The following is a 26767-nucleotide window of genomic DNA, read 5'->3' as shown; positions in this document are numbered from 1 at the left end:
CCAGTATCCCAACAGGCAGGTTTAAAGGAGTAGTTAGGGAGGGTTTAACCTAATTTAGCAGGAGGGTGGGAACCGGTGTGGTAGGGCTCAGGAAGGGGAAAATGGAACTAAATCAAAGATAGCGTGTAAAAGGTGGGATGTGGATTCCAAATTATAGCAGGAGATAGAAAAAGCGAGTCGTTGGGGATTTTAACATGAAAGTGGATTAGGAAAAGCAAGCCAGTACTGGACCTCAAGGGATGGCTTTTTAGAACAGCTGGTTGTTGAGCCCACTAGGCGATTGACTGTGCTGAATTTGTTTGTCCATCACAGGCGGGATGAAGGGCAGAGCCAGTTCAATGCGCCTGTCTGCATCTTCTCTTCTGTCCCCATTTTCTCAGTATCGGCCGTTATGGACAATTTTGAAAGTGTATATTTTTTTCTCCTTGATACTGAGTATGATGTTAGTATATAATTCAGTCGTTAGTGTTTGGATTCCATGGGCTGTAAATGTGTGTTGTGTGTAGTTCCATTGGTATCCGTTACACGTGGTACAAGGCAGGCAGAGGTAAGGTTTCTGTAGTGTAGTGGTTATCACGTTCGCCTAACACGCGAAAGGTCCCTGGTTCGAAACCAGGCAGAAACATAACGTATATGTTTCTTATACAGAAACTTTTGTATAAGTCAAATCCTTGGAAGGGGACGAAACCATTGTTATTCAATGGAGTACTTCCGTTATTCGTTCCAAAACCTGAGCGTAATCTCACCCACAAAATGTTGGACAAAGACAAGACAGCAATTATGCCGTGACCGTTTCTCAGGGCTAGAAAAGGTGGGGCACGAACCAGAAACATAAGGTTGGTAAAGCCGGCTGGTGATAGGAGGCAGATGAGAGGGCAGTTAAGGTATAGGAAGCGTGGAGAAGAATTGTATTAGATTCTCGCCTGAGACACACTCTCTCTGTCGCACATGTGATCGCTACTGTTCGGTGACTCTTCTCATCCCAGATACGATTCACTCACCAGCCAGTTTGTCATTTCATCCCCAGTCTTATCCTATTTAGCAACTCGCTTCACTTACTATCAAATGGCGGATGAAGGATTCGGATGTAGCAAATGCAGTCTTCAGAAAATCAGGTGTACATTGCACTGGGGAGAATCCATCCCTGAATACGATTATGCAACTTTCCATTTAGATGGAAAGCCGAATTTAAAGATGTTAGCAGAAGCTGAAGCAATTGCACCGCTATCAGACCATACGGAACAAGTTCTATTTCATCAGCACAGCTCGCGGGCGGTGTGAAGGCCACGGAGATTAACTGGTCAAGAGGTCTCGCCAGTAAAAAAAAAGAGACTGGTTTGGAACTCCCAGAGGTTCTTTTAGCTTCTAAAATGAACCTCCTTTATTGAAGGGGCCTTACTTACAAGAATCGCCATTCCCTGATTTGTCACGCAGGTGTTGCCGTAGGAGAGCGATCTATCTCTGCCTGAGCAACGCTGGATATCTCCTTCCCTTTTCTGACTGAATCCATCCGAAAATAGTTGGACGCATTTTTCTGACACGACTTAACCTTTGTTACATTCCCTGAGTGGAATTTAACACTCTATCCACACACCTCCGATCGTCCCGGGTAGTTTGTATGTAGCAAGAAACACAAAGTACTGGAGGAACGCAACAACACAAGAAATTGCGCAAATGCTGGAAATGTGGGGGAAAATCAACAAGTCAGACAGTATCTACGGAGGAGAATAAACAATTGACAATTCATGGCAAGACACTTGATCAATTCTTTATTTACACTGATACTGAATCTCTGAATGCAGCGGGGCGGCTACTATCATTCACCTGTGTGACTTGAAGAACTTCAGCACCCGACTTGCTTGATTGAAACTTCCTCCCAATCTATACTTAAGATATACGGTGAATGTGTCGTTCCTCTGATCCCTTCCCTTAAGGCGCCGTCAACATCACCGACGGATTCAGTGATACGGTGATGAACAGTTCCGCGCGATCGTTGCCCGGATAAAGGGTCCTCGTCCGTAAAAGTTGATGGCAGATTCCTCTCTTCCGCCGCTGCAAGAGCAGCGGAGTTACTCCACTACTGTGTGCGTATTGTGACATTAATTCACAATCTGATAGGGACAAAGCACTGAAGTATATTATAGAAACATAGAATACAGCACAATACAGGCGTTTCGGCCCACAAAGCTGTGCCGAACATGTCCTTACCTTCCAAATTACCTAGGCTCACCCATAGCCCTCTATTTTTCTAAGCTCTATGTACCTATCCAGCAGTCTCTTAAAAAACGCTATCGTATTTACCTGCACCACGCCACCGGCAGCCCAGTACACGCGCTCACCACACTCTGCATAAAAAATGTACCTTTGACATCTCCTCTGTATCTACTTCCAAGCACCTTAAAAATGTGCCCTCTCCTGCTAGCCATCTCAGCCCTGGAAAAATGCCTTTCGTCATCTTGTACACATCTATTAGGTCACCTCTCATCCTCCGTTGTTCCAAGGAGAAAAAGCCAAGTTCACTCAACCTATTCTCATAAGGCATGCTCCCAAATCCAGGCAACATCCTTGTAAATCTCTTCTGCACCATTTCTATGGTTTCCACATTCTTCCTGCAGTGAGGCGACCAAAACTGAGCAAAGTACCTCACCTAGGGTCTGATCACGGTCTTCTATAACTGTAACATTACCTCTCGGCTCTTAAACTTAATCCCATAACTGATGAAGCCAATGCACCGTATGTTTTCTTAACCACAGAATCAATCTGCACAGCATATTTGAGTGTCCTATGGGCTAGGACCCCAAGATCCACTCTTCCAAAAGGCTTACCATTAGTACTATATTCTGCCATCATATTTGACCTACCAAAATGAACCAAACCACCTCACACTTATCTGGATTGAACTCCATCTGCCACTTCTCAGCCCAGATTTTCATTCTATTAATGACCCGCTGTAACCTCTAACAGCCCTCTACACTATCCACAACACCCCCAACCTTTGTGTCATCAGCAATTTTTTTAACTCATCCCTTCACTTCCTCATTCAGGTCATTTCTAAAAATCACAAAGAGTGGGGTTCCAGAACAGATCCCAGAGGCATACAACTGATCACCGACGTCCATGCAGAATATGACCCGTCTGCAGCCTCTCTTTGCCTTCTGTGGGCAAGACAGTTCTGGATCCACAAAGCAAAGTCCCCTTCGGTCCCATGCCTCCTTACTTTCTCAGTAAGCCTTGCATGGGGTACCTTATCAAATGCCTTCAACAAATTTCGCTTTCTCTTGCACCCGACAGATTATCTGAAATTGCACCCTATATTCTATTCCTTCGCGTTGAAAACTCCATTTCGCACATACATGAAGGAGGTCACAGGACGTCACTCGGATTTTGAAATACGTGGTGCAATTGTACATCCTCATCTGGACTCAGCAGGAGCCAGGTTCATTCCTGGTGGGATTCCTGAAGATTGGTAGAAGAGAAAACGATCCATTGCATTCATTTTTATTCGTATTATGTATGATTTTAGTATATAATTCACTTATAGGTTTTGGTGGGCTCTGAGGCGCAATGGATAGCGTATTCAACTTCTAGTAGTATGTTATGAAGCAATTCAAAGGTTGTGTGTTCGAGACCCACCAGAGTCAATATTTCTGATGCAGTGTTTCTGTAGTGTAGTGGTTATCACGTTCGCCTCACACCCGAAAGGTTCCTGGTTCGAAACCAGACAGAAACATTCTGTCACACTTTTGTATAAATAAGTCCTTCGAAAGGGACGCAACCACACGTTTATTCAATGGAGTACTTCCGTTACGCTTTTGTAAACAAAGCACCCACTCACCAACAATACGCTGGAGTAAGCGTAGTCAGTATTTACGTCGTAACCGTTCATCAGGACTGGAAAAGAATGGGTAGGAACCAAAATAAAAGTTTGGTAAACGTGTGCACACTCCGGCGGGTGATCGGAGGAGGCAGTTGAGAGGGAAGGTTAGATGCAGGGAGCGTGGAAGAGAATTACGTAAAATTCTCCTCTGAGGCCTCTATACACTTTGACACACTCTGTCCCACACTGTTACCTTTTCTGACATACGACTCTTCTCATCCATTCTATCTGCGTTCGATTCACTCAGCACCCAGTTTCTCATTTCTTTCCCAATCTTCCCCTATCTACGTGCCTTCCAGTACCTGCCTTCACTGATCGACAAGTGGCGAGAGAAAGATTCGGATGTAGCAAATGCAGTATTTTTTCAAATCAGTTGTATCAGGTTGAATCCGTTCCTAAACAAGGTTATGCAACGTTTCAAAATAGATGGAATACTAAATTTAAGGAAGTTAGCAGAAGTTGAAGCAATTCAATCCAGACGATACAGAGCAAGTCTCATCTCATCGGTACAGCTCGAAGTCGGGCGAATGCCACGTCGCTTGACTGATCAAGAAGTTTGTTCAGTGAAAAGAAGACGGCGGTTTGGAACTCCCAGCCACGCTTTTAGTTTATATGGTGAGCTTCCTTTATTGAAGCGGCGTTCCATGCAAGAATAGCCATTCCGTGATATGTCACGTAGGGGTTTGCGTAGGAGAACGACCTATCTCAGCCTGAGCAGTGCTGGGAACCACTTTTCCTTTTCTGGCTCGGTTCATCTGCAGGTAGAAGAACGCATTTTCCTGACACGACTTAATCTTCGTTACATTCACTAAATGGGATTTAAGTCAGAACTGCACCGCCTCCCCACACCTCCGTTCGTCCCGCCTGGTTTGTATGGTGCAAGAAACACAAAGTGCTGCAGGAATCAACATCAAAAGAAATTCCGTAAATGCTCAAATGTGCGGGAAAATCAAGATGTCAGACGACATCTACGGAGGAGAATAAACAATTGACAATTCATGCCAAGACACTTGATCGCTACAGTAATTACACTGATACTGAGACCTCTGGAATGCAGCGGGGCAGCTAATTATGTTTAGCGGCTTGCATTGCAGAACTTCAGCACCCGGCCAGCTGCTACTCCGCACTGACAATATACGGTGATTGTCCTCAGATCCCTTCCCATAAACCGCCGTCAGCACCCCCGACAGATTCAGTGGTGCGATGATCAACAGGTTCGCCACATTGTTGTTTGGATAAAGGGTCTTCGCCCGAAACATTGACGGCGAATTCCTCTCTCTCGCATGACCAGAGGAGTTACTCCACTATTGTGTGCGTATTTTGACAGGAATTCACCATCAGGATCCGGGAGAAACACGTTGAAGCATTTCACCAGATTCCGGTTTGTCTCACAGCCGACAGATGCACTGAAGTGGTATCCTTCCACTTACTCTTCAACGCCCAGCAAGTTTCCACGTTCTATGTAAATTGGTCTTGTTTTTTTACACGCCTGCGATTTTTATAGTGCGTTGGTTATCAAGGTCAAGTGACACGCCAATAGTTCCGAGTCGATAGAGGACGGTAACGTAAATATTACTCGTACTCCAGTTTCTCAGTAAGAGCGTGTACAGTATACTGAAGATTACCACTCAAGCGGACAACTACTGTCCAAAGTTATTTTTTGTACTTTGCCAGCATTCCGAAAATTTTGTTTGTCCATCGCTGAGGAGATGAGGGCAGAGCCAGTTCAATACGGCGCACATGGGATGAACAGAATACCGTTACTATGTACAGTACTCTGTGCGTCTGAATCTCTCTTTCAGTCTATTTTGAACCCTTCCCCCTCTCGTGCGACTGTCTGCATCTTCGTTTCTCAGCATCGGCCGTAATAAGCAATTTTGAAAGTGTATAATTTTCTCCTTGATACTGAGTATGATGTTAGAATATAATTCAGTCGTTAGTGTTCGGACTCCATTGGCTGGAACTGTGCGTTGTGTGTAGTTTCATTGGTATCCGTTACACGTGGTACGTGGCAGGCAGCGGCAAGGTTTCTGTAGTGTAGTGGTTATCACGTTCGCTTAACACGCGAAAGGTCCCTGGTTCGAAACCAGGCAGAAACACAACGTGATACTTTTATATAAGTCAAATCCTTGGAAGGAGACGAAACCACTGTTATTCAATGGAGTACTTCTGTTACTCATTCCGTAAACTGAGCATAACCTCACCCACAAAACTCTGGACAAAGGGAAGTCAGCACTTATGCCATGACCGTTTATAAGGGCTAGAAAAGATGGTCTGATAGATAGATAGATAGATAGATAGATAGATACTTTATTCATCCCCATGGGGAAATTCAACTTTTTTCCAATGTCCCATACACTTGTTGTAGCAAAACTAATTACATACAATACTTAACTCAGTAAAAAATATGATATGCATCTAAATCACTATCTCAAAAAGCATTAATAATAGCTTTTAAAAAGTTCTTAAGTCCTGGCGGTAGAATTGTAAAGCCTAATGGCATTGGGGAGTATTGACCTCTTCATCCTGTCTGAGGAGCATTGCATCGATAGTAACCTGTCGCTGAAACTGCTTCTCTGTCTCTGGATGGTGCTATGTAGAGGATGTTCAGAGTTATCCATAATTGACCGTAGCCTACTCAGCGCCCTTCGCTCAGCTACCGATGTTAAACTCTCCAGTACTTTGCCCACGACAGAGCCCGCCTTCCTTACCAGCTTATTAAGACGTGAGGCGTCCCTCTTCTTAATGCTTCCTCCCCAACACGCCACCACAAAGAAGAGGGCGCTCTCCACAACTGACCTATAGAACATCTTCAGCATCTCACTACAGACATTGAATGACGCCAACCTTCTTAGGAAGTACAGTCGACTCTGTGCCTTCCTGCGCAAGGCATCTGTGTTGGCAGTCCAGTCTAGCTTCTCGTCTAACTGTACTCCCAGATACTTGTAGGTCTTAACCTGCTCCACACATTCTCCATTAATGATCACTGGCTCCATATGAGGCCTAGATCTCCTAAAGTCCACCACCATCTCCTTGGTCTTGGTGATATTGAGACGCAGGTAGTTTGAGTTGCACCATATCACAAAGTCCTGTATCAGTTTCCTATACTCCTCCTCCTGTCCATTCCTGACACACCCCACTATGGCCGTGTCATCTGTGTGTGACCTCCGTTGGTCGTGGTCGACCATGAGTACTGCGCCTCTGGTAGTCACTGGTTTGTCGAACAGCGTCGACTGTGGCTATTCAGGCCGATCCTAGAACGGCAGGCTCGGCCACAGTTGCTGCATGTATAGGGCGTCGTGGAATTGTTGTCCGCTGTCCGCTGTGCTCTCCGTTTACACAAAGTACACTGCAGATGCTGGGGTCAAAGCAATACGTACAACAAGCTGGAGGAACTCAGCAGGTCGGGTGCATCCATGGAAATGAGCAGTCTACGTTTCGAGCCGAGACCCTTTGTCAGGACTGAAGAGGGAGAGGGCAGGGTCCCCATAAAGAAGATGGGGGGAGAGTGGGAAGGAGAAGGCTGGTCGGTGCCAGGTGAAAAGCCAGTAAGAGGAAAGATCAAGGAGTGCGGGAGGGGAAGCAGGGAGGGGATAGGCAGGAAAGGTGAAGAAGGAATGTAAGGGGAAAGCACTATGTGTAGTAGAAGACGGCAGAATCATGAGAGAGGTGATAGGCAGCTGGACGAGGAGGCAGAGTGAAACTGGGATAGGGGAAGAGAGAGGGAGGGAATTACCGGAAGTTGGAGAATTCAATGCTCATGCCACGGGGCTGGAGGTTACCCAGACGGTATATGAGGTGTTGCTCCTCCAACCTGAGTTTGGCCTCATCATGGCAGTAGAGGAGGCCATGTATGGACATATCCGAATGGGATCTCGTAACGTTCCTCTTGCCTGTTGCTAATTATTCGTAGAGGATGTCCTTGGCAGTCTACCATCCTTCATACGACGGACGTGGCCCAGCCAGGGCATTGTGCGTTGCCTTAAAAGCGTGAACATTGTGGGAAGTCCATCGCGGGAGAGTACCTCGGAGTTTGGGACTTTGTCTCTCCTGGTGATGCCGAGGATGCGGCGAAGGCTGCGCAGGTGAAAACTATCGAGTTTTCTTTCCTGTTTGGAGTAGATTGTCCAAGTCTCGCTACCATACAGGAGGGTGCTGATAACGCATGCATTGTACACAGCAGTCTTGGTCTTTGTAGCGAGTTTCGGATTCTCCCAGACCCGCGAGGACAGTCGAGCAAAGATCGATGCTGCTTTGCCGATTGATTTCAGCATCGATGGAGAGAGTGTCGCTAATGGTCGACTCCAGGTATGTGAACTCGTGGACCACTTCTAGATTGTAAGTGTCGATGGTAATGACTGGTATCTCCACTACTTTCTGGGCAAGGACAGTTGTTTTCTTTAGGCTGATGGTAAGCCCGAAGTCCTTGCATGCCTTAAAGAAGCGATCCATGAGAGTTTGTAGTTGCTGTTTGGTGTGCGAGGTTGTAGCAGCATCGTCGGCAAAGAGCATGTCACGTGTTAAGGTTTTTCGCACTTTTGTTCTTGCTCTCAGGTGCACAGGGTTGAACAGCCGCCCATTAGACCTGGTGTGCCTGTAGATACCTTCTGTCGACGTCCCAAACGCGTGCTTCAATAGCAAAGGGAAGAAGATGCCGAATAATGTTGGGGCCAACACGCATCCTTTTTTGACTCCACTATGAATAGCGAAGGGTTCTGATGAGTTGCCATCGTACTGAACAGTAGCCTTCATGTCGTCATGGAATGATTTGATAATATTTTGGAGTTTCAGGGGACAGCAATCTTGAGCAGAACCTGAAAGAGCCCATCTCTGCTGACAAGGTCGAAAGCCTTCGTCAATTCGAAGAAAGCGACATAGAGGGGTTTCTGTTGTTCCCTGCACTTCTCCTGGAGTTGACGCAGTGAGAAAATCATGTCGACAGTTGACCGCCTTGCGCGAAAACCACATTGGGACTCAGGGCAGACCCGTTCTGCCAGAGTTTGTAGACGTGCCAGAGTTACACGAGCGAAAACTTTACCGACAATACTCAGGAGGGAGATACACCTGTAGTTGTTGCATTCGCTCCTATTACTCTTGTTCTTGTTCAAAGTGATGATTTTGGAGTTGCGCATATCCTGTGGTACGGATCCTTCCTTCCAGCACTGACGGAGGAGCACTCCTCGTTAGAGGAGTGAGCTCATGCAGTGTTTGATCAGCTCTGGTGGAATCCTGGGGCCTGACTGGCAATTGCCTTGCTGAGGTTCGGAGTCGAGTTCATCCATGACTGGTAGACAATCAATGGCATCAATGGCTTGAGTTAACTCAATCAATGAATCGAGTTAAATTCTCATCTGAGAACACTGTACATGGTGACACACACACTCTCTCTGTCGCACACTGTGTTGGCTTCTGCCCCTGTGACTCTTCTCATCCCAGGTAAATGCGTTCGATTCACTCAGCACCAAGTTTGTTATTTCATCCCCAATCTACCCCTATCTAACACCTGGCTTCACTTATCGTCAAATGGTGTGAGAAGGATTCGGATGTAGCAAATGCAGTATTTAGCAAATCAGGCGTAGACTACACATGAGTGAATCGGTCTCTGAACACGGTTATGCAACATCTCAAATTAGACGGAACACTGAATTTAAAGACGTTTGCAGCATTTCAAGCAATTCCATCGCATCAGTACAGCTCGAGGACGGTGCGAATGTCACGTGGATTAACTGGTCAAGAAGTCTGTCCAGTAAAAAGAGGACTGTGATTTGAAACTCCCAGACGCGCGTTTAGTTTATAAGGTGAACTTCCTTCATTGAAGGGGCGTTACTTGCAAGAATCGCCATTCCCTGATTTGTCACGCAGGTGTTGCCGTAGGAGAGCAACCTATCCCTGCCCTTTTCCTTTTCTGATTCAGTCGATCCGAAGATAGTAGGGCGCATTTTTCTGACACGGCTTAATCTTTGTTACATTCCCTGAGTGGAGTTTAACTCAAGGCCGCACCCCATCCACACACCTCCGATCGTCCTGCCTAGTTTGTATTGTAGCAAGAAACACAAAGTGCTGGAGGAACGCAGCAACTCAAGAAATCGCGCAAATGCTGGAAATAATCAGGGAAATCAACAAGTCAGACGGCACCTACAGAGGAGGATAAACAATTGACAATTCTTGCCAAGACACTTGATCGATACATTATTTACAATGATGCTGAGATCGCTGGAATGACACGTGGCGGCTGCTTCCAATTCTGCTGTTTGACTTGAAGAACTTCAGTACCGGACTTGCTAGTTTGAAACTGTTTCCCAATCAGCACTGAAAATATACGGGGAATGCGTCTTTCCTCTGATCCCTTCCCTTAAAGCGCTGTCAACATCACCGACGGAATCAGTGGAGCGGTGATGAACAGTTGCGCCCGATCGTTGCCCGGATAAAGGGTCTTCGCCAGTAAACGTCGACGGCGGATTCCTCTCTTTCGCTGCTGCAAGAGCAGAGGAGTTAATCCACTATTGTGTGCGTATTACAGCAGAAATTCGCAATCTGGTTATGGAAAAAAAAACACTGAAATACTTCACAGAAACAGAAAATCTACAACAAAATACAAGCCTTTGGCCTGCAAAGCTGTACTGAACATTTCCTTACTTTAGAAATTATCTCGGGTTACCCATAGCCCTCTATTTTTCTAAGCTCCATGTACCTATCCAGGAGTCTCTTAAAAGACCCAACCTGCACCACCGCCACCGGCAGCCCATTCCACACACTCACCACTCTCTGTGTAAAAACGTACCCCTGACATCTCCACTCTACCTACTTCCAAACACCCTAAAACTTTGTCTTCTTGTGCTAGCCATCTCAGCCCTGGGACAAATCCTCTGACACACGATCAATGCCTCTCGTCATCTTGTACACATCTATCAGATCACCTCTCATCCTGCGTCGCTCCAAGGAGAAAACGTCGAGTTCACTCAATCTATTCTCATAAGCCATGCTCTCCAATCCAGGCAACATCCTTGTAAATCTCTTCTGCACCCTTCCTATGGTTTCCACATCCTTCCTGTAGTGAGGCGACCAGAACTGAGTACAGTGCCTCAAATGCGGTCTGACCAGGGTCTTAAACAGCTGTAAAATTACCTCTCGGCTGTTAAACTCAGTCCCACGATTGATGAAGGACAATGCACCGTATGGCTTCTTAACCACAAAGTCAATCTGCGCAGCATCTTTGAGTGTCCTATGGACTTGGACCCCAAGCTCCCTTTGATCCTCCACACTGCCAAGAGTCTTACCATTAATACTATATTCTGCCATCATATTTGACCTACCAAAATGAACCACTTCGTACTTATCTCGGTTGAAATCAATCTGTCACCTGGTAGCCCAGTTTTATATCCTATCAATGTCCTGCTGTAACCTCTGACAGCCCTCCAAACTATCCACAACACCTCCAACCTTTGTGTCATCAGCAAATTTATTAACTATTACCTCCACTTCTTCATCCAGGTCATTTATAAAAATCACGAAGAATAGGGGTCCCAGAACAGATCCCTGAGGCACACAACTGGTCACCGACCTCCATGCAGAATGTGACACGTCTACAACCACTCTTTGACTTCTATGGGCAAGCCAGTTCTGGATCCACAAAGCAATGTCCCCTTGGATCCCATGCCTCCTTACTTTCTCAGTAAGTCTTGCATGGGGTACCTTATCAAATACCTTCAACAAATTTCGCTTTCTCTCACAGTCGACAGATTCAGTGAAATACTATCCTATTATACCATATATTCTATTCTTCCGCTTTGAAAACTCCATTTCACACACACATGAAGGAAGTCAGAAGACGAGTCGCGGATTCTGAAACACGCGGTGCAATTGTATATCCTCATCTGGACTCAGCGGGAGGCAGATTCAGACATGGCGGCATTCGTGACGATTGGTAGGAGAGAAAACGATCCATTGCATTCATTTTTTATTGGTGTTATGTATGATTTTATTATATTATTCCCTCGTTCCTGTCGGGAGTCTATTAGCCTGAAGTGAGTATAGGTCCATAAGTATCCATTGCATGCGGTACATGATACGTAGCCGTATTGTTTCTGTAGTGTAGTGGTTATCACATTCGCCTAACACGCGAAAGGTCTCTGGTTCGAAACCAGGCAGAAACATTCGGTGGGTACTTTTGTTTCAATCAAGACGATGGAAAGGGACGCAACCGCACGTTTAATCAATGGAGTACTTCCGTTACGCGTTCCATAAACAAAGCATCCATTCACCCACAGAAAGCTGGAGTAAGTGCAGTTAGCATTTATGTCGCAATCGTTCATCAGGACTGGAAAAGAAGGGCCAGGAACTAAAATAAGAAGTTGGGTAAAGGCGTACACACGCCGGCAGATGATAGGAGAGGGCAGCTGAGAAGGAAGGCAAAATGCAGAGAGCGTGGAGAAGAATTGTGTAAAATTTTACTCTGAGATCGCTGTTATCGGCGACACACTCTATCTCACGCTGTGATCTTTTCTGACATGCGACTCTCCTCATCCCAGGTACGTGCGTTCGATTCACTCAGAACCCAGTTTCTCATTTCATTCCTAATCTTCCCCTATCTGCGTTCCTTCTAGCACCTGGCTTCACTGATCGACAAGTGGCGGGAGAAGGATTAGGATGTAGCAAATGCAGTATTTAGCAAATCAGGCGTAGACTACAAGAGTGAATCCGTCCCTGAACACAGTTATGCAACATTTCAAAATAGATGGAATACTGAATTCAAAGAAGTTAGCAGAAGTGGAAGGAATTCCATTCCACTCAGCCGATGCAGAGCAGGTCCCATTAGTGCAGCTCGAATGCCACGTCACTGAACTGGTCAACAAGTATGTCCAGTGCAAAGAAGATAGCGGTTTGGGACTCCAGGAGGCGCTTTTAGTTTATATGGTGAACTTCCTTTACTGAAGTGGCGTTCCATGCAAGACTAGCCATTCCGTGATATGTCACTCAGGAGTTTCCGTAGAAGAACGAACTATCTCAACCTGAGCAGCGCTGGGAACCTCTTTTCTGCTTCTGACTCAGCCCATCCGCAGGAAGAAGAACGCATTTTCCTGACACGACTTAATCTTCGTTACATTCACTAAATGGAATTTAAGTCACAACTGCATCCCTTCCCCACACCTCCGTTCGTCCCGCCTGGTTTGTACGTTGCAAGAAACGCAAAGTCCTGCAGGAATCAACATCAAAAGAAATTTCGCAAATGCTCAAATGTGCGGGATAATCAAGATGTCAGACGGCATCTACCGAGGAAAATAAACAATTGACAATTCATGCCAAGATCCTTGATCGATACTTTATTTGCACTGATACTGAGATCTCTGGAATGCAGCCGGGCGGCCAATTATGATTCACCGACATGGCTTGAAGAATTTCAGCTCCCGGTCTGCTTGTTTGGAACTATCTCCCAGTCCGCACTGATAATATACGGTGATTGCGTCGTTCCTCTGATCCCTTCCCTTAAGACGCCGTCAACCCCTCCGACGGACTTAGTGGAGTGGCGATGAACTGGTTCACCCGATCGTTGTTCGGATAAAGGATCTTCGCCCGAAACGTTGACAGCGTATTCCTCTCTCTCTCGCTGCTGCATGGCCAAAGGAGTTACTCCACTATTGTGTGCGTATTGTGACAGGAATTCACAATCTGGATCAGCGTGCAACACGTTGAAACATTTCATCAGGTCTTTCTCTCACAACCGATATATTCACTGAAATAGTATCCTTCCATTTACTCTTCAACGCCCAGCCGGTTTTCACGTCCTATGTAAACAGGTATTGTTTTTAACACCCCAGCAGTGATTATCACGGTCAAGTTACACGTCAATAGTTCCCAGTTCTATCGAGGACGGGAACGCAAATATTTCTCGTTTTCCAGTTTGTCAGTCAGAGCGAGTAGACTGTAGTTTCTATTCCAACAGACAACTGCTGCCCGAAGGTACCTTTGTACTTTGCAAGCATTCTGACAAGTTTGTTTGCCCAACACAGGTGGGAAGTAGGGCAGGACCGGTTCAATACGGCCCACATGGGATGAACAGAATTACTATCGCTATGTAATCTGTGTGACCGAAACTCTCATAAGTGGACCTTGCAACCCTCCCCCTCTCGGGCCATCGTGATCGCTGCCCCCTTTTCTCCGTGTCCGCCGTTATTGACATTTTAAAAAAATGTGTTTATTGTTTTCTTTCGCGTTGCAAACTCTATATCGACGGCAAATGAAAAAAATTCAAGGGGTAGAAGCGGATTTTGAAATACATGGTGCGTTCTTACAGCCCTAACTGGACTCAGTGGGAGCCAGTTACAATTGGGGCGGGATTCGTGAAGATTGTTAAGAGTGGAAATAAGCCATTGCATACATTTGTTATTGATACGGAGTTGGATTTTAGTATGCATTTCAGTCGTTAATGTCGGTTTTCCATCAGCTGGAAGTGAGTGTTTTGTATAGGTCTATTCTTATCTGCTGTATGCGGTACATGGCAGGCAGCGGTAGAGTTTCTGTAATGTAGTGGTTATCACGTTCGCCTAACACGCGAAAGGTCCCTGGTTCGAAACCAGGCAGAAACATTCTGTCATACTTTTGTCTACATGCCTTGAAAAAAGAAGCAACCACACGTTAATTCAATGGAGTACTTCTGTTCCTCGTTCCATAAGCAGAGCAACCCCTCACCCACAAAACTCTGCAGCAAGAGCAGTTAGCATTTATGCCGTGACCGTTCATCAGGACTGCAAAAGAAGGGGCACAATCCAGAATAAGAAGATTGGTAAAGATGTGTACACACCTGAAGGTGATGGAAGGAGGCAGTTGTGACGGAAAGTAAGATGCAGAGAAGAATGGAGAAGAATTCTGGAAAATTCTCATCTGAGGCCGCTGTTAGCAGTGACACACTCTATCCTACACTGTGATTTTTTCTGACATGTGACTTTTCTCATCTCAAGTATGTGAGTTCGATTCACTCAGCACCCAGTTTCTGATACTTATGTATAAATCAAATCCTTGGAAAGGAACGAAACCACTTTTATTCAATAGAGTACTTCTGTTCCTCGTTCCGTAAACTGAGCATAACCTCACCCACAAAACGCTGGACAAGGAGAAGTCAGCATTTCCGCCGTCTATCAGGGCTAGAAAAGATGGGGCACGAACCAGAATAAGTTTGCTAAAGCCGGCTGGTGACGGGAGGAGGCAGATGAGAGGGAAGGTAAGGTGTAGGGAGCGTGGAGAAGAATTGTTTTAAATTCTGATCAGAGTCCACTGTACATGGTGACACACTCTCTCTGTCGCACACTGTGTTGGCTTCTGCCCTGTGACTCTTCTCATCCCAGGTAAATGCGTTCGATTCACTCAGCACCAAGTTTGTTATTTCATCCCCAATCTTCCCCTATCTAACACCTGGCTTCACTTATCGTCAAATGGTGGGAGAAGGATTCGGATGTAGCAAATGCAGTATTTAGCAAATCAGGCGTAGTCTACACATGAGTGAATCGGTCTCTGAACACGGTTATGCAACATCTCAAATTAGACGGAACACTGAATTTAAAGACGTTTGCAGCATTTCAAGCAATTCCATCGCATCAGTACAGCTCGAGGACGGTGCGAATGTCACGTGGATTAACTGACCAAGAAGACTGTCCAGTAAAAAGAGGACTGTGATTTGAAACTCCCAGACGCGCGTTTAGTTTATAAGGTGAACTTCCTTCATTGAAGGGGCGTTACTTGCAAGAATCGCCATTCCCTGATTTGTCACGCAGGTGTTGCCGTAGGAGAGCAACCTATCCCTGCCCTTCTCCTTTTCTGATTCAGTCGATCCGAAGATAGTAGGGCGCATTTTTCTGACATGACTTAATCTTTGTTACATTCCCTGAGTGGAGTTTAACTCAAGAACGCACCCCATCCGCACACCTCCGATCGTCCTGCCTAGTTTGTATGTAGCAAGAAACACAAAGTGCCGGAGGAACGCAGCAACTCAAGAAATCGCGCAAATGCTGGAAATGAGCGGGGAAATCAACAAGTCAGACGGCACCTACAGAGGAGAATAAACAATTGACAATTCTTGCCAAGACACTTGATCGATACATTATTTACAATGATGCTGAGATCGCTGGAATGACACGTGGCGGCTGCTTCCAATTCTGCTGTTTGACTTGAAGAACTTCAGTACCGGACTTGCTAGTTTGAAACTGTCTCCCAATCAGCACTGAAAATTTACGGGGAGAGAAAGGGAACTGGGTAGGAAGCTGAAAAGCAGGACCTGCAGGGTAGTAATCTCAGGATTGCTGCCTGTGCCACATGCTAACGAGCGCAAGAATAGTATGATCAGGCATATTAATGCCTGGCTGAGAAACCGCTGTAGGGGCGGTCATCGGGCTCCAGGATCATTGGGGCCTCTTCTGTGGGAGGTATGACCTGCACAAAAAGAATGGATCACACCTGAACCCAAAGAGGTCCAGCATCGTAGCAGACAGAGCTGTTAGGAAGGGTTTAAATGAATTTGGCAAGGGGATGGGAACCGCATTATAGGGCTGAGGAGGGGGGAAATTGAAATAAATCAAAGATAGAGTGCAACAGAGATTATAGAAAGGACTGGCAGGAAATAAGGGATCATCACAAACTGTGGGATGATTTACAGGGCATCAGAGCAGTGGTGCAGTTAAAACAGAAAGCAACAACTACTGGACTGAAAGTGTTATATTTTAAAACACGCAGCATAAGAAATAAAATGGACGATCTTAAAATTCAGCTACAGATTGGCAAGTATGACCACGTTGCCAACTCTGAAACTTGGCTAAAGGATAACCGCCATTGGGAGCAGAACGTCTGAGGATATATGATGTATCGGAAAGATTGGTTAGTAACCAGAGAAGGTAGTGTGGCCCTGTGTATAAGAAATAATATTAAACAATTAGAAATGGTTGACATAAGATCGGAAGGTCTAGAGTCTCTGTGGGTTGAGTTAAGAAATGGCAAGGGTAACAGGAACATATGGCAGTTGTATACAGGCCTCCAAACAGCAGCCGGGATATGAATTACTTTAAGGGATGGCTTTTTAGAACAGCTTGTTGTTGGGCCCACTAGGCGATCGACTGTGCTGGATTGGGTGTTAAGAGAACTTAAAGTTAAGGAACCCCTAAGGTACAATGATCACAATATGATCGAGTTCACTTTGAAATTTGTGAATATGTCGTTATTTCAGTGGAATAAAGGGAATTACAATAGCATGAGAGGGGAACTGACCAAAGTTGACTGGAAAGGGACACGAGCAAGAAGGACAGCACAGCAACAATGGTTGGTGTTTCTGCGAAAAATGGGGGACGTGCACGACAGATATATTCCATATAAGAATAAACTTATGAATTGAAGAGACTGTACCGTAGCTGACAAGTGAAGTCAGAGCCAAAGTAAAAGTAAAAGAGAGGCATACAAGGAAGCCAAAGGTAGTGAGAAGATAGAGGATTGAGAAGCTTTTAAAAACTTGCAGAAGGAAACTAAGAAGGTCATTAGGAAGGAAAAGATGAATTATCAAAGGAAGCTGGTAACTAATATCAAAGAAGATAGTAAAAGCATTTTAAATATATAAAGGGTAAAAGTGAGTTGAGGGTAGATATAGGACCAATGGAAAATGACTTTGGAGATATAGTAATGTGAGACGCAGAGATGCGTATTTTGCATCAGTCATCACAGTGGAAAACCTCTGCAGTATACCGGATATTCAAGAGTGTCAGCGAAGTGAAGTCTATGCAATGAATATTACCACCGAAAAGGTGCCCAGAAAGCCATTCCCTGATTTGTCACGCAGGTGTTGCCGTAGGAGAGCAACCTATCCCTTCCCTTTTCCTTTTCTGATTCAGTCGATCCGAAGATAGTAGGGCGCATTTTTCTGACACGACTTAATCTTCGTTACATTCCCTGAGCGGAATTTAACTCAAAACCGCACCCCATCCACACACCTCCGTTCGTCCCGCCTAGTTTGTATGTAGCAAGAAGCACACAATGCTGGAGGGAAGCAACAACACAAGAAATTCCGCAAATGCCGGCAATGTGCGGGGAAATCAACAAGTCAGACGGCATCTACGGAAGAGAATAAACAAGTTGCAATTCATGCCAAGACACTTGATCGATACTTTATTTACACTGATACTGAGATCTCCGGAATGCAGCGGGATGGCTATTCATGATTAACCGGCTTGACTTGAAGAATTTCGGCACCGGGCTTACTTGTTTGAAACTGTCTCCCAATCCGCACCGAAGATATACAGTGAGTGTATCGTTCCTCTGATCCCTTCCCTTAAGGCGCCCTCAACCAACCGACGGATTCGGTGGTGCGGTGATGAACAGGTTCGTCCCGTCGTTGCTCGGATAAAGGGTTTGCGCCAGTAATCGTTGACGGCGAATTCCTCTCTCTCTCGCTGTTGCATGACCAGAGGAGTTACTCCACTATTGTGTGCGTATTGTGACAGGAATTCACAATCTGGAGCCGGGAGAAACACGGTGAAACATTTCACCAGATTCCGCTTTCTCTCACAGCTGGCATATTCACCGAAATTGTATCCTTCCATTTACTCTTCAACGCCCTAGCAACTTTCCACGTTCTACGTAAGCCCGTCTTGTTTTTAACATTCCAGCGTATTTTATACTGCAGAGGTTATCACGGTCAAATTACACGCAAATAATTTCTAGTTCGATATAGGATATAACGTAAATATTACTCGTTCTCCAGGCTCTCAGTAAGAGTGTGTACGTGTAGTGAAGATTACTACTTAATGGACAACTGCTGCCCCAAGTTAATTTTTGTACTTTGCAAGCATTCGGTCAATTTTGTTTGCCCATCACAGGCGGAAAGAAGGGCAGGACTGGTTCAATATGGCGCACATAGGATGAACAGAATTACCATCGCTATGTTCAGTCGACTTTGAAGCCTTTCCCCTCTCGGGCTCCTGTCTGCATCTTCGTTTCTGTCCCCATTTTCTCAGTAGCAGCCTTTATGGACTATGTTTTCGTTCGCGTTAAAAACTCCATTTGACACACACGTGAATGAAGTCACAGGAAAATAGGCTGATTTTGAAATACATCCTCATCTGGACTCAGCGGGAGCCAGTTTCAGTTGTGGCTTGATTCATTAAGATTATTAGGACAGAATATGTTTCATGGCATTCATTTTTGTTGATGTTTAGTATGATTTTAGTATATAATTCAGTCGTTATTGTTTGGTGTCTACTGACTGGAAGTGTGTGATGTGCGTAGTTCCATTAGTATCCGCTGCACTCGGAACATGATAGACAGCCGCAACGATTCTGTATTGTAGTGGTTATCACGTTCGCCTAACACGGGAAAGGTCCCTGACTTGAAACTAGACAGAAACATTCTGTCATACTTGTGTATAAATCACGTCCTTGGAAAGTGACGTATCCAGACGTTTTTCAATGGAATACTTCTCTTACTCATTCCGTAAACAAATCTCCCCTCCTCTACAAAATGCTGGACCAAGAGCAGTCATCATTATATGCCGTGAACGTTCGTCAGAACAAGGAAAAAGGGGGCACAAATCAAAATAAGAAGCTTGGTAAAGGTGTATACACGCCGGCACGTGATAGGAGGAGGCAGTTGAAAGGGTAGGGGAGGTGTAGTGGAGTGACGAACAATTGTTATGATTTAAGCATATAATTCAGTCGTAACTGTTGGGTTACTATAAGTGGAAAGTGAGTGTTTTGTACTGTACAGGTTCATCCATATCTGATGCATGTGGTACATGATAGACAGAAGGAGCGTTTCTGTAGTGTAGTGGTTATCATGTTCGCCTAACATGCGAAAGGTCCTTGATTTGAAACCAAGCAGAAACACACTGTGATACTTTTGTATAAATCAAGTCATTGGAAAGGGACGCAACCACACGTTTATTCAATGGAGTACTTCTGTAACTCGTTTCATGAACAAAGTATCCCCTCTCCCACAAAACGCCGGAGCAAAGCAGTTAGCATTCATACCGCGACCGTTCATCAGGACTGGAAAAGAAGGGGCATTGACCAAAATGATAAGGTTGGTAAAGGTATGTACACGCCAGCAGGTGATAGGAGGAAGCAGTTGAGAGGGTAGTGTAAGGTGTAGGTGGAGTTCCGAGCAATTGTGAAAAGTTCTTGCCTCAGTCGGTTCCCGCACAATGATCTTCTCCGACCTGCGACTCCTCGATCCCAGGTACGTGCGTTCGATTCATTCACCATCCAGTTTGTCTTTTCATCCCCTTCTTCCCCTAGGTACTGCTTTACAGTAATTGGCTTCCCTGATCGTCAAATTGCGAGAGGCTTTCGCATATTTCAAATTCAGTATTTAGCAAATCAAGCGTACATTGCACTGGGGAGAATCCGTCCCTGAACACGGTTATGCAACTTTTCAAATTAGAAGGAACACTCAATTTGAAGAAGTTAGCAGAAGCTGAAGCAATTCCATCGCTATCAGACGATGCAGAGCAAGTTCCATCTCATTAGTACAGCTCGAGGACCGTGCGAATGCCACACTGTTTAACTGGTCAAGAGGTCTGTTCCGTGAAAAGGAGACAGCGGTTTGGAATTGACGATACGCGGATTTTGAAATACGTGTTGCAATTGTGCATTCTCAGGTGGACTCAGCGGGAACCAGATTCAGTTGTGGCGGGGTTCGTTCAGAATATTATGAGGGGAAATGATCGATTGCATTCAATTTTATTAATAATATGTATGATTTTGTTATATAATTCAGTTGTTACTGTTGAGTTTCGATGAGTTGGAAGTGAGTACTTCGTATAGTTCCATTCGGATCCGCTGCATGCGGTACATAATAAGCAGCCGTAGAGTTTCTGCGGTCTGATAGTTATCACGCTCGCCTAACACACGAAAGGTCCCTGATTCGAAACCAGGCAGAAACATTCTGTCATTCTTTTGCATAAATCAAGTCCGTCGAAAGGGACGCAACCACATGTTTATTCAATGGTGTACTTCTGCGGCTCGTTCCATAAACAAACCATCTCCTCACCCACAAAACGCTGGAGCAAGAGCAGTCAGCATTTTTGTCTTGACCGTTCATTAGAAAGAAGGGGCATGAACCAAAATAAAAAGGTTGGTAAAGGTGTGTACATGCCGACGGGTGATAGGAGAAGGCACTTGACAGGGAAGAAGCTGTAGAGGGAGTGGCGAACAATTGTGAAAAATTCTTGTCTCAGTCGGCTGTTCACGGTGCCACACTCTCTTTGCTCCCGCACAGTGATCTCATCTGACCTGCGACATCTCGATCCTCGTAGTTGCGTTCGATTCACTCACCGCCCTGTTTGTCATTTAATACCCCTCTTCCCCTACGTACCTGCCTTCACTGATCGTCAACTGTCGAGAGAACCCGAATCCGAATCAGAATCAGATTTATTATCACCGGCATGTGACATGAAATTTGTTAACTTAGCAGCAATACATAATACAGAAAAGAAAAAATAATATATAAAATTTTAAAAGTAATAATAAACAAATAAGTAAATCGATTACAATACACGTGTTTTGAATAGATTAGATTAAAAACCATGCAAAAATACAGAAATACTGTATATTAGCAAAATGTGAGGTAGTATCCAAGGGTTCAATGTCCATTTAGGAATCGGATGGCAGAGGGAAAGATACTCCTGAATCGTTGAGTGTGTCCCTTTAGGCTTCTGTACCTCCCCCGATGGTAACAGTGAGAAAAGGGCATGTCCTGGTTGCTGGAGGTCCTTAATAATAGACGCTGCCTTTCTGAGACACCGCTCCCTGAAGATGTCCTGGGTACTTTGTAGGCTAGTACCCATGATGGAGCTGAATAGATTTACAACCCTCTGCAGCTTCTTTAGGTCCTGTGCAGTAGCTGTAGTTGATGAACAGCATCGTGACATAGGTGCTTGTGTTGTCCAGGTGGTCTAAAGCCGTGTGGAGAGCCATTGAGATTGCGTCTTCCGTTGACCAATTGTGGCGATAGGCAAATTGTAATGGGTCCAGGTCTTTGCTGAGGCAGAAGTTCAGTCTAGTCATGACCAACCTCTCAAAGCATTTCATTACTGTCGATGTGAATACTACCGGGCGATAGTCATTAAGGCAGCTCACATAGTCTTCTTAGGCACTGGAATAATCTTTGCCTTTTTGAAGCGTGGGGACTTCCGTCCATAGCAGTGAGAGGTTGAAAATGTCCTTGAATATTCCCGCTAGGTTTTCAGACCTTACTCTTTAAAGACAGCCTAACATCGGCCTCTGAGACAGCGATCACAGGGTCACCAGGGTCAACAGGGCTATTCACAGTTGTAATTGTGTTCTCCATTTCAAAGCGGATGTAGAATGCGTTGAGCTCATCTGGTATTGAAGCATCGCTGCCAATCATGCTATTGGATTTTGCTTTGTAGGAAGTGATTTCTTGCAAGCCCTGCCAGAATTTCCGTGCATCCGATGGAGCCTCCAACCTCGTTCGAAACTGTCTCTTCGCCCTTGAATCAGTCCTCCACAAATCTTATCTGGTTTTCTGGTACAGGCCTGGGTCGCCGGACTTGAATGCCATAGATTTAACCTTCAGCAGACGAAAACCCTCCTAGTTCGTCCATAGTTTTTGGTTTGGGAAGGTACAGTAAGTCTTTGTAGGCACACACTCATCCACACAGGTTTTGATGAAGTTAGAACAACTGCAGTATGGCCATCCAGGTTCGTAGATGAATCACTGAATGCAGCCCAGTCCATGGCTTCAAAGCAGTCCTGTAGGTACCCCTGTGTTTCCCTTGTCCATACCTTCTTGGTTCTCACTACTGGTGCTGCAGTCTTCAGTCTCTGCCTGCACACAGGGAGTAGAAGTACAGCGAGGTGATCAGACTTCCCGAAGTGAGGGGGCGTGGAATAGCACGGCAGGTATTCTTGATTGTGGTGCAGCAATGGTCCAGTGTGTTGTTTCCTCAGGTATTGCAAGTGATCTGTTGATGGTAATTTCTTAGAGATTTTTTTCAGACTGTCCCAAAACGATCGTGAAGGCTTTAGGGTGCGCTGTTTCGTACATGTTAATCCCATCGCTCATATCATCTAAAGCCTGCTTGACATTGCTCTGAAGTGGAATGTATAATGCTACAAAAATGACCCCGGGGAGCTCCCGTGGTAGGTAAAAGGGACGCCACTTAACTGCTAGATATTCCAGGTCTGGTGAGAAGAATTGGGACAGCACTGATATATTTGTGCACCAAGAAGAATTGATCATGAGGCATACTCCTCCACCTCTGCTTTTGAGAGACTCTATATATCTATCCTGACGGTGTATAGGAAACCCGTCGATTCAGATATTGTAAATGCAGTATTTAGCAAATCAGGCGTACATTGCACTGGGGAGAATCCGCCCCTGAACACGGCTATGCAACATTTCAAATGAGAGGGAACACTCAATTTGAAGAAGTTAGCAGAAGTTGAAGCAATTCCATCATCAGATGATACAGAGCAAGTCCCAACTCACCAGCGCAGCTCGAGGACGGTACGAATGCCACGTAGCCTAACTGGTCACGAAGTCTGCCGAGTGAAAAGGAGACTGCGGCTTGGAACTCCCAGATGCGCTTTTAGCTTTTAGGGTGAACTTCCTTTACTGAAGGGGCGTTCCATGCAAGAATCGCCATTCCCTGATTTGTCACGCAGCTGTTGACGTAGGAGAGCGACTTTCTCTGCCCCAGCAGCGCTGGGAACCTCTTTTTCTTTTTTCTGAATCAGTCCATCCTAAGATGGTAGAACGCATTTTTCTGACACGACTTAATCTTTGTTACACTCCCTGAGTGGAATTTAACTGAAAGCGCCCTTCCTGTCCCAACTTCCGTTCGTCCCTCCGAGTTTATATGTAACAAGAAACACAAAGTGTTGGAGGAACTCAACAACACAAGAAATTCCATAAGTGCTGGCAATGTGTGGGGGAATCAACAGGCCAGACAGTATCTACGGAGGGGAATAAATAATTGACAATTCATGCCAGGACACTTGTTCGATACTTTATTTACACTGATACTGAGATCTCTGGAATGCAGCGGGCAGCTACTTATAATTCACCTGCTTGACTTGAATAACTTCAGTACCAGCCTGCTGTTAAGATACGGTTAGTGTGTCCTTTCTCTGATCCCTTCCCTTAAGGCGCCGTCAACCAACCGACGGATTTAATGGTGTGGTGATGAACAGGTTCGCCCGATCGTTGTTCGGATGAAGGGTCTTCGCCCGAAACGTTGACGGTGTATTCCTCTTCCGCTGTTGAGTGACCTGAAGAATTACTCCATTATTATGTGCCAATTGTGGCAGGAATTCAGAATCTGAACCCGGGAGAAATACTTTTAGACATTCTCTAGAGTAGATTACATGGTCGGCACAACATTTGTGAGCCTAAGGGCCTGTAATGTTCTGTAAATTTCTGTGTTTCCACGTTCTATGTGAACTGGTCTTGTTTTTCACACCCCAGCGGTTATTGTAGTGCAGTGGTTATCATGGTCAGATTACACGCCAATAGTTCCCAGACGGGAAGAAGCGCAGGACCGGTTCAATATGGCGCACATGGAATGAACAGAATTACCATTCGCTATCTTATCTGTGTGTCCGAAACTCTCTTTCAGTCTACTTTCAAAGCCTTCCCCCTCTCGGGCGTCTGTCCGCATCTTCGTTTCTGTCCCCACGTTCTCGGTATCGGCCGGTATGGACAAATTTAAATTGTTTATTGTTTTCTTTCGCGTTGAAAAATCCATTTCGCTCACACATAAAGGAAGTCACAGGATGACACGCGGATTTTGAAATACGTCGTGCATTTCTACAGCCTCAACTGGACTCAGTGGGAGCCAGATTGAGCTCTGGCGGGATTGGTGAAGATTGTTATTGATGGAAATGAGCCATTGTATTTATTATTTTATTGATATTGAGTAGGATTTTAGTATATAATTTATTCGCCAGTGTCGTTTTCTACGAACTAGAAGTGAGTGTTATCTATAGGTCCATTCGTATCTGCTGCATCCGGAACATCCTACACAGCCGGAGCGTTTCTGTAGTATAGTGGTTATCACGTTCACCTAACATGCGAAAGGTCCCTGGTTCGAAACCAGGCAGAAACATACAATGATTGCTGTGATACTTTTTTACAAATCAAGTCCTTGGAAAAGGAGCAGCCATACGTTTATTGAATCGAGTACAGTACTTCTGTTACCGGTTCCATAAACAAAGCATCCCCTCATACACGCAAAGCTGGAGTAAGAGTAGTCAGCATCTATGCCGTGACAATTTATCGGGACTGGAAAAGAAGGGGCACGAATCAGAATAAGAAGGTTGGTAAAGGTGTGTACACACCGGCAGGGGATAGGAGGACACGTTTGAGAGGGAAGGTAAGGTACGGGGCAGTGGCGAAGAATTGTATGCAATTTGCATCTCAGACGACTTTCACGGTGAACCACTCTCTCTGTTTTTGTTTACAAAATTATAAAAGTTAATTTTCAAAAGAAATGCACAAAGGTACAAACAATCAATATTTACAAGGCAGTCAGTATACTCAAATTAAAATATGGTTATTACCATCTATAAAACCGTCAATACCGCAGAGCGACCACCGGTCACTTTAAATCCCCCCCCCCCCATTACCAGCTCTCTGCTCCCCCATTGCGATTTCTTCTGACCTGCGACTCTTCGATCCCAGGTAAGTGCGTTCGACTCACTCACCAGCCAGTTTGTAATTTCATACCCCATCTTCCCCTACCCATGTCCCCTCCAGTACCTGGTTTCACTGATCGTGAAATGGCGGGAAAAGGATTCGGATGTTGCAAATGCAGCATTTAGTAAATCAGGCGTACACAGCACTGGGAAGAATCCGTCCCTGAACACGGTTATGTAACGTTTCAAATGAGAGGGAACCGTGGATTTGAAAAAGTTAGCAGAAGCTGAAGTAATTCCCTCGCTATCAGACAATACAGAACAAGATACATCTCATCAGTACAACTCGAGGAGGGTGCGAAGGCAACCAGGTAGCTTAAGTAGTCAAAAATCTGTACAGTGACGCCGGCTTGGAACTCCCAGCGACGATTTTACTTTACAGGGTGAACTCCTTTATTGAAAAGGCGTTTCATGCAAGAATCGCCATTCACTGATTTGTCACGGAGGTGTTGCCGTAGGAGAGTGACTTATCTCTGCCTCAGCATTGCTGGGAACCTTTTTTCCCTTTTTGACAGTCCATCCAAAGATAGTACAACACATTTTTCCATCACGATGTTATCTTCGTTACATTCAGTGAGAGTAATTTTATTCAAATCCGCACCCTCTGCATTTAATTGAATAAATATCTGGTTGTGCCCTTTTCTGTTATGGGAATTTTTAAAATTGTTTCTGCCTGGTTTCGAACCAGGGACCTTTCGCGTGTAAAGCGAACGTGATAACCACTACACTACAGAAACACAACCTTGGTAGTAATATATTCCACACGTACAGATTCCAACTGCCCAACGTATAATGCACACGTCCAGGTGATTGTTAAATTTTGTGACACGACACTGACAGCTAAAACTTTTATTTCTTTCAATTATTCTCATTATCAATTTAAAAAAATCCTTGGGGCATTTCCTCTGACAACAACCTTAATGACATCTCCGTCGCAATTGTGAGTTGCTGTTTGAACGGGATCACACGATTGGGCTCGGTGATTGTACCGATGCGCGTTTAGTTTTGCTGGTGGGGGAGGGGGATCGTTGCTGGCTGCAGCTTACGCGCGGGATGGGACTTTGAAGTTCACACGTTGAACTGTCGTTCATTCTTTGGGGCACGGCTCTGTTTTCGTGGATGTTTTGCGAAGAAAAAACATTTCAGGATGTATATTGTATACATTTCTCACACATTAAACTTGACCTTTGACCTGTGGACCTTT

At 45.2% G+C, this 26767-nt stretch overlaps 8 non-coding genes across 8 annotated transcripts; 7 read left to right on the top strand and 1 right to left on the bottom strand.

Annotated features, from left to right (window-relative positions):
* The first annotated feature begins 552 nt into the window (after nucleotides 1-552).
* On the top strand, nucleotides 553-625 carry trnav-aac (transfer RNA valine (anticodon AAC)). Its single transcript has one exon. It is a non-coding gene; the product is annotated as a tRNA-Val (tRNA).
* A 3032-nt stretch (nucleotides 626-3657) lies between these two features.
* On the top strand, nucleotides 3658-3730 carry trnav-cac (transfer RNA valine (anticodon CAC)). The gene has a single exon. It is a non-coding gene; the product is annotated as a tRNA-Val (tRNA).
* A 2173-nt stretch (nucleotides 3731-5903) lies between these two features.
* On the top strand, nucleotides 5904-5976 carry trnav-aac (transfer RNA valine (anticodon AAC)). Its single transcript has one exon. It is a non-coding gene; the product is annotated as a tRNA-Val (tRNA).
* A 5981-nt stretch (nucleotides 5977-11957) lies between these two features.
* trnav-aac (transfer RNA valine (anticodon AAC)) lies at nucleotides 11958-12030 on the top strand. Its single transcript has one exon. It is a non-coding gene; the product is annotated as a tRNA-Val (tRNA).
* Nucleotides 12031-14387: 2357 nt separating this feature from the next.
* Nucleotides 14388-14460, top strand: trnav-aac (transfer RNA valine (anticodon AAC)). Its single transcript has one exon. It is a non-coding gene; the product is annotated as a tRNA-Val (tRNA).
* Nucleotides 14461-19655: 5195 nt separating this feature from the next.
* trnav-aac (transfer RNA valine (anticodon AAC)) lies at nucleotides 19656-19728 on the top strand. The gene has a single exon. It is a non-coding gene; the product is annotated as a tRNA-Val (tRNA).
* Nucleotides 19729-24901: 5173 nt separating this feature from the next.
* Nucleotides 24902-24974, top strand: trnav-aac (transfer RNA valine (anticodon AAC)). The gene has a single exon. It is a non-coding gene; the product is annotated as a tRNA-Val (tRNA).
* A 1253-nt stretch (nucleotides 24975-26227) lies between these two features.
* On the bottom strand, nucleotides 26228-26300 carry trnav-uac (transfer RNA valine (anticodon UAC)). The gene has a single exon. It is a non-coding gene; the product is annotated as a tRNA-Val (tRNA).
* Nucleotides 26301-26767: the final 467 nt, after the last annotated feature.

The sequence above is a fragment of the Hemitrygon akajei genome, chromosome 11, assembly GCF_048418815.1.
Source record: "Hemitrygon akajei chromosome 11, sHemAka1.3, whole genome shotgun sequence".
Classification (NCBI taxonomy): Eukaryota; Metazoa; Chordata; class Chondrichthyes; order Myliobatiformes; family Dasyatidae; genus Hemitrygon; species Hemitrygon akajei.
The sequence above is the reverse complement of the archived record's forward strand: the minus strand, read 5'-3'. Positions and strand labels throughout refer to the sequence as shown.